This window comes from Mytilus galloprovincialis, chromosome 9, assembly GCF_965363235.1.
Source record: "Mytilus galloprovincialis chromosome 9, xbMytGall1.hap1.1, whole genome shotgun sequence".
NCBI classification, from domain to species: Eukaryota; Metazoa; Mollusca; class Bivalvia; order Mytilida; family Mytilidae; genus Mytilus; species Mytilus galloprovincialis.
Genome location: NC_134846.1, coordinates 33,692,530 through 33,700,169, shown reverse-complemented (window position 1 = coordinate 33,700,169; position 7,640 = coordinate 33,692,530). Strand labels below are relative to the sequence as shown.

Here is a 7,640-nt window from a genome sequence, read left to right as displayed (position 1 = left end):
ATTTGGAATTCGTTCCGTAAAGGATTCTGTTAGCTCTTGTATATCCGGAATAAATGATTTAAGAGGCTCCGTTTGGGTATTTAAATAACGAAAGTCGACACAAAATCTAAATTGTCTTAAACTAGTAGTTTTTTCACTTATTTGTTCAGAAGACGGTTTCGAACGTTTTGCCACTAAAACAACTGGGCTCGTAATCGGTACCTCTTCAGTTGCGTTGAGTTCACAAATAACACCTTGTTGTAGAAGCTCATCAAGATGGTGTCTTAATACCTCCTTTTTGTGAGGAGTTAATCTATACGGTTTTTGATGTAAAGGTCTCATATCTGGTTTAAGTATGATATGGTGTTGAGCAATATCAGTGCAGCCAAGATTCGGACTATCCGTTGTTACAAATACCTCCTTATTGTCACATAATAAATGATTTAATGCAATCTTTTGATCGTCCTTTAGATTCGGATTAATTTCAAAATTTTCTAGAAATTCGCAATTTATGCTGTCACCTTGTTCAGCTAGACATTGTTTCACTAAATTAATATTTTGTACAACAGGAACATTGTTCTTGCAATTAACATGTCGGACCTGGTACTCCTCGGTCAATTGACTAAATTTGGCAATGATTTTACCTTTCGGAATAACAACAGAATTACTGCCGGGATTCAAAATTTTAACGGGTACGGTTCTGTCTTGTGATACAGTAACTACGGCTTTACTAGAAATTAAACCATGTGACAATATCTGAGTACTACTTTCGCACATTCCTTGATAACCGAAGTGAATATTTCTCGGTAGTCTACCCCATATTATAATTTCGCTATGTGGATCTAGAGTAATGCGTTTTCGACACCTTATGTTTGCATGTTTTTGAACAACTTCGGACTCTCCAAAATCAATAGTAATTTTATTGTCTTTTAAATACGATGTACCCAAAATAAATGAATGGGACGTTTGCTCCAGTATATACACTTGTAAACAATGTTTATCACCCTTATAGTACATTTTCACTGTAGCAGTACCTTTTACCTGCACATTTTGGTCATTAGCTAACTTTATATTGTCACCATTATTTACATCAATCATCGATTTACACGCTTGTGGAATAGAATTGTATAAACTTGTGGACATAATATTGATTGAACTTCCCGAATCAAGGAGTGCTGCAACTTGTACAGAATGAAATTTAACATGTAAATAGATAAACTTAGAGTCTGTTCGTGCAATCGAAACATTTTCGTTGTCAGAGTAAAACTCGGATGTATCATTGTCACTATAACCACTAAAGCTAGGTACATTATTAGTATTAGTCAAAGTATTTACAATCCCTGAATGACGAAAAGGAGCAGGCTCTCGATATTCGGCACCATTTACCTTCCTGAGGGGCCGTGCCTGGTGTCCCCCAGGAAATTCGGGTTTCCCTGTTGAGCGAATTGATTGTGATAGCATTCAGATGCTGTATGGTTTGGTTTAGAACATATCTGACAAACAACACGATTCCTATTATAGTTATCAGTTTTTGCTTTGAATTTTAGGCATTGACCTGCACCATGTCCTGACTGATTACATAGCTGACAAGAAATGTCAGCCGATATCGTTCCACTTCCATTCCAATTGCAATACCTTTTAGTGTGTCCGGTACAACTACAATTAAAACAACCTGATGACTGTCGTTGGTCATTTTGTTGAAATGTCTTATCAGGGGTCAGTCTCTTCATCATGTTAGTCAACTCAGAAATTTGCGATTTCATCTCCGATATATCATCGGAATGTGGAGCATTTCGGAATGAGGGACCTTTTCCAACAGCGGCGCATTGTTCGTGAATTCGATATTTATATGCCTCGCCTGCTTTGGCAAATGATAACGCTTCTGATTGAGTTTTTGGATGACTAGTCCTAACATAAAACGCTAGTTTCTCAGGTAGACCATTGATGAAACGAAACATAATTTCATGTTCAGGTTTAGCTAATATTTGCCCCTTTTCTTGAACTTGACAAGAAAAATCTTCAATTTCCTGTGTTGGACCCAATTGCATATTGTGAAAAGTTTCACTTTCTATAACTACCGAAGGATGCTGCCAACCAATCTGAACATATTTGTCAGTAAATAGTCTCTTTACAGTGGTCCATGAAAGATCAGGGCTAAGACCGTTAAACCAAGTGAGGGCGGGTCCCTCTAAATGAAGATGAAAAGCAGCAACTGTCTTTTCATTTAAAATGTCTAGTTCGTGAAGCTTACAGAATGACTCAAATTCTCGTAGAAATTTTGTTCCATTGTCTTTAGGATAACCCGCAAATTTTCGGCATGTACCCAATTTTTCCATTACTGCAATGCTCCTGTATTTTGAACTTGAATTTATGATTGAGGGGGTACTAGTGCTAAATGTTACTTTCTTCAAATTTTCGGAATTGCATTTTATATTTTGTCTAGCGGAAACTAATTGTTCATCAATATCAGCAGGTGTTAGTACAGTTTTTGTGAAGTATGGCTGAATTGGGTCTATTTCAGGTGTTTCGGGAGTTTGTACCATTAAATATTTTTCAGCAAAACTAGAGTCAGAATCAGACCTTGAAATTGGTGTATATGTTTCGCCAAAACAATTTTTGCTAAGGAAAGTGTCACTTAAAACGGATTTGTCTGAAATGTTATTAAATGACAGAAATGTTGGGTTGAGGTAAAAATTTTCATCGTCACTGCCACCTTGATTCATGAGTGTTCGAGGGAAATGCAATCCAACATAGTAAGTTCAGAATAAAACGCTCGACAGTAAGTTCATAATAAAACGCAAAGACATAAACAAATTGTTTTTCTTGTTTATCGTGGTCAAGTGCGAAAACGAGGTGCCATGTGGCGATGATGTGCTGATGCTGAGTGTCAAATTTTCAATGTTTATGTAGGAAAATCTTACTTTGTGTTCATACACTATTATAACGATGATGTATTAAAATTATTACGAAATTCGGGTACCTCCACCATCTAGGGAAGCTAGCTCACATTTTCTGGGTAGGCTGAGGCACATATAAAAACAAACGTTTCTCATCAACATTCTATTCTAATCTCTAAATTCTAATTACAAAACAATAAACGGACCATAATATTGAAGAAACTATACAAAGAACGATAACTCTATGAAAACTAACTGACCATGGCAATCTACATTCTAACAATATAGTTGTAACTGATACCTCGATCACCAGTTACATAAAAAAATGTTTATTATTATTAGTTATATATTCAGAGCCTTTCCTGAATAACTAACAATGAAATACAGCTTATACCATACATAAACTGTATTGTTTATTATAATTTTCAGACCTTTAGGAAATTATCCCTTACTTGTCAAATGTTTTCCTATTTATAATCCTATTTATTATAAAATGACAAACGTTAACAGTAAACATGAACTTCAATGAACAATTTCAGTAATCCTAACTTTAACAGATAAACTAGAAATAAAGCTTTAAAGAGTCCGCTAAAATGAATAATTCCTTTTTAACTTTGAAAACGCTAACTTTACTATTTTCCTTTACAATTTAACCTTTTAAAAAAAATAAGTTTCTAAGAAAAATTAACCATTTTGACTAAAATAAATAACGAGCAAATAAAAATAGCAACTGTAAGAACCAAAAGTTTAAGCAGAACTGACGACCAAGCGTCGAAATTACGTCAATGTTGGATTGTTGGATTGTTGGATCGCGCGCTTGCCGTCCAACCAAATATTCGAATTCTTAAATAAATTACAAAAATCACAATAATATACAATTTAAGTAACCTTTATATAATAAACAAAGTTTGCATGGTACTAAACAAATTTCTATGGTAACTAAAAATACAACAATATATACAGCGCCACCGGAAGTCACAATACGTAAACAACATTGCGAAAAGTTATGTGTGTCACCGGCGGACCAAAATGTTAAATATCAAGGAAAGTGAGCATTAACATCTGCAAAACATTGAAGACGTTGACTACAAATACTAAAAGGAATTACAAGAAGTATGTGAAAATAGTTGCCAACACGTAAAAATAGTGTTTTTATTGAACAATCGTCCCAAGTGACACATGAGTTCTACTGCGCATGTCAATACATTTCATTCATAAAATTCAAGCACAGGTGCGTGGAATTTACTACGATCTACTACAGTTGCTACAATTGGATCTTCACAAAAATACAAGACATACAGTTGGATTATTCAGTGGATTATTACTATGAACTGGTAAATTATTACATGAACTTCAACTGGTTTATCAAATATATGCAAATGACATTAATTCAATATTTCTACAAGAATCATAATATTGTAATTGTTCTAACTTTACTTTATTAAATGTTAATTAAAACTTATTTGCTTCAATTATCATATGTCCCAGACTACAAGCATTACAAGTAGTATAATACAAGTTATTTCACACAGTTACTGTTTCCTACATAATAACTTTCATAAAAAATACAGAATATTAAACAGTATGCTTTATCAATACCAATTTAAAACATACATCAAAAACATCTTACATGTCTATCACACGTCACAATAAAAAAAATGAAAATACATGTACCCTTATCGTCGTACTCTACATTTTACCCCCTTTCCATTATTTGCGTCCCCGCAAATACTTTAAACTTTTGCAAAAGATTCCATTTCAAATTTTTTTATGTCTTAAATACATATTCTGCCTAAAAAGAAATTATTTCTAAAACTGAATGAAATTAGCTTTCTTATTAATACCATCTATGATTATAACACAAATACATCATAATATATTAAATTATGTAAAAATTATACATTATATATGTCTTTTTATATTATATTTTACAGATACACCTGAAGTTTCACCATTATGACCATCAGCATGAGGGCGGTAGATACCAGATAAACATACATTTATACCAAATGTGGAAAATTACTGAACGTTATGAACAAACTGGAACATTGCTAAGAACCAGAGGTTTCTGAAGGAAAATTTTAGTTATCATGCAAACAGTACCAAAATATTTAAATACAAGTTAAAAAATACACCCAAAATTTAACTTTTAACACTGAAAAGCTTTGACTGTATCTAATATAAATAACTTTTTTTACTTTTCATGAATTTCAAAGATAAATTTTCAATCTAAATGAATTTCTAATAACTTTTAATCTTAAACATGTTATAATAACCTTAAATTACTTTTGATATTAACAATTCAAATAAGCAATACCATAACATTGCCATAACATTTCTATTAAAAATTTAAATTACATGTACATCTTTATTCAATCTTAAATTAAATGTCTCTTCATGTAGCTACCAGGGACTTCTTCTGTTTCTTTTGTGCAACTGGAGCATTGTTGCTACATGTACAAAATGTATTGTAGGGGGTGGTTCTGGTGTCAGATCTTTTTCCTTAGTAGTCAAATGTCTACCTATTTCTTCTTTGGATACCCCCTTTCCAGACTCTAAATTTGAGTCATGAAATTGCAGTCTTCTCATTGCAATTTGGTTATTTACTTCAACTTATTCAAGTGTGTCTTCACATTTTGATAGCATCTTTGGTTCATGTTCAACAACTTCTGCTGAACCAATTACTGTATCTTGATCATACATGTATGGGTTCATTATACTACATGTACTAGCATGACTAGTATTACAAGTAAAAGTAACATCTTGGCTTATGTTAGCTTGGCTGCTATTACTATTGACTAAACATGGTGCCATTACTAATTGAAATCTTTCTGAAAATTTCTCAGTGGGTTGTAAAATGCAATCTTGAACTGTTTCAGGACAATCATCATCAAGTCGGTCAAAGAAAACATCAACAAAATTTTCAGACCTTGGGGGAATTTCATAGTAAGCTTCCCCATAAATTTTTCGTATAAATTTATTTGTTTGGCCAATTTGTGTACAATGGACAGCATGACCACCAAGCAGTATAATTCCTTCTGTTAACTTTATGTCAGCAGGACCCCACTGAGATTTCATCAACACATCTAGTCCTAACAAAGCTTCGTCTTCTATATCTACTATCATTTCTGTATCAAAACATATATTTCCTAATTTAATTTCAAAAATAGCTTTCCCTAGCTCCTTTAGGGGTTTGCCATCAGCACAAGCTAAAGTATTAGACTTTTCCAAGATTGGTCTATTAACATGAGGAATTTTATTAAAGGCATACACGGAGACTGCCCCTGTATCTACAGTAAAATTAACCTCAGACCCTTGGATATGTCCTTCGACATAGACTCCATCGCTTCGGAGTACTTGTCTTGCAATAACATTACTTGCAACTGATTGTTCACTTCCTAAAATTGGTTTAGAACAAACTAAATTTGTATCTTCTAAAGTGACAGAAGATATATTACTATAACTACTAGTTTCCTCTTTACTATTACTATTACTACTAGTTTCCTCTTTACTTTTACTATTACTATTGCATGTATTGCTAATGTTTTCCTCTTTACTATTACTAATATTTTCCTCTTTACTATTACTAATATTTTCCTCTTTACTATTGCTAATATTTTCCTCTTTACTATTACTAAAAGTTATACTGCTTGTTGGTTCACCTAAACCAATATTATCCAATTTATGACCGTTTTCATTAAACTTAAGGGCTAACTTCTGGTCAGCTGAGTTAACCCGTTCTAGTTTAATGTGTATACGTCTGATCTAAATTCACCTTGTGACCTGCTACTATTATGGTCTTGGGGAGTGTAAGGTTTATTTGTTTGTCTTGGAGGAGTGGTCTTGTTATTCCTATAATCTGGTTGCCTATTGGGATTGCTATAGCATTTTCTGGCGTAATGACCAGGTTTACCACAATATTAACATTTTGGGATGTTTTCTGGGTTATTGTTTCTGTCACAATTGTTATTCCTATAATTCCCATTAGGAAGATAGGGTGGGGCGTTGACATTGAAGGGCTGTCTTTCATCAGGACGACTATGTCCTGTTACTGAGGTCTGTATCGCATCATTTCTTTTCTCATCTTGGTACATTTGATTAACCATCTTCTGTAACTCAGCTTTGGTTACTGAAATTACATCTTTTTCTGAACTTGTGGAATCTTGCTTGTTGAAATTGGTGTTCTCTTTCTTTAGTTGCCTTACTTTGGTATTTCTTCCTGAATTAATGCACTCATGTGTTTCAGATGTAGTCTCCTTATAGGTAATGACCTCTTGGACTGCTTCCTCTATGGTTTTGGGGTCTTTATGAAGCTCAAGATAAATTCTCGCTTCAGTATCCGACAGTCCCATCAAAAATCTTTGGAGCAAGTCTTCCTGCCTGATTTTTGCATGTCTGTTGGAATACGCCTTATCATATAGGCGTTTTAATTCTGCAGCATAGTCTGCAGTGTCTTCATTAGGTTTTTGGGTACGTCTATTAAATTGTACCTGATATGCTCTTTTATTTTCAAAAACCACAAATCTGTTCCTAAGTTCTGTGGCTAATTTTGAATAATTCTTTAATGTTTTACTATTAAGCTGATCAAACACAAAATCACCAGCTTCCCCTTGAAGTCTGGTTAACAATTCCCCCAATTTAGTTCTGTTATCCCAATTTTGAAGATTTGCAACTGCCTCAAATCTATTTATCCAGACCTCCCATTTTTCTTTTCCTGTGAAAGAAGGGAGTTTGGCATTGGAAAACCCAGATTTTGATCGTTTA

General features: G+C 33.6%; 1 long non-coding RNA gene across 1 annotated transcript; it reads left to right on the top strand.

Annotated features, from left to right (window-relative positions):
• The first annotated feature begins 3,857 nt into the window (after positions 1-3,857).
• On the top strand, positions 3,858-5,233 carry LOC143044849 (uncharacterized). The gene is made up of 2 exons (XR_012968795.1): positions 3,858-4,210; positions 4,811-5,233. It is a non-coding gene; the product is annotated as an uncharacterized LOC143044849 (long non-coding RNA).
• The last annotated feature ends 2,407 nt before the right edge of the window (positions 5,234-7,640 follow it).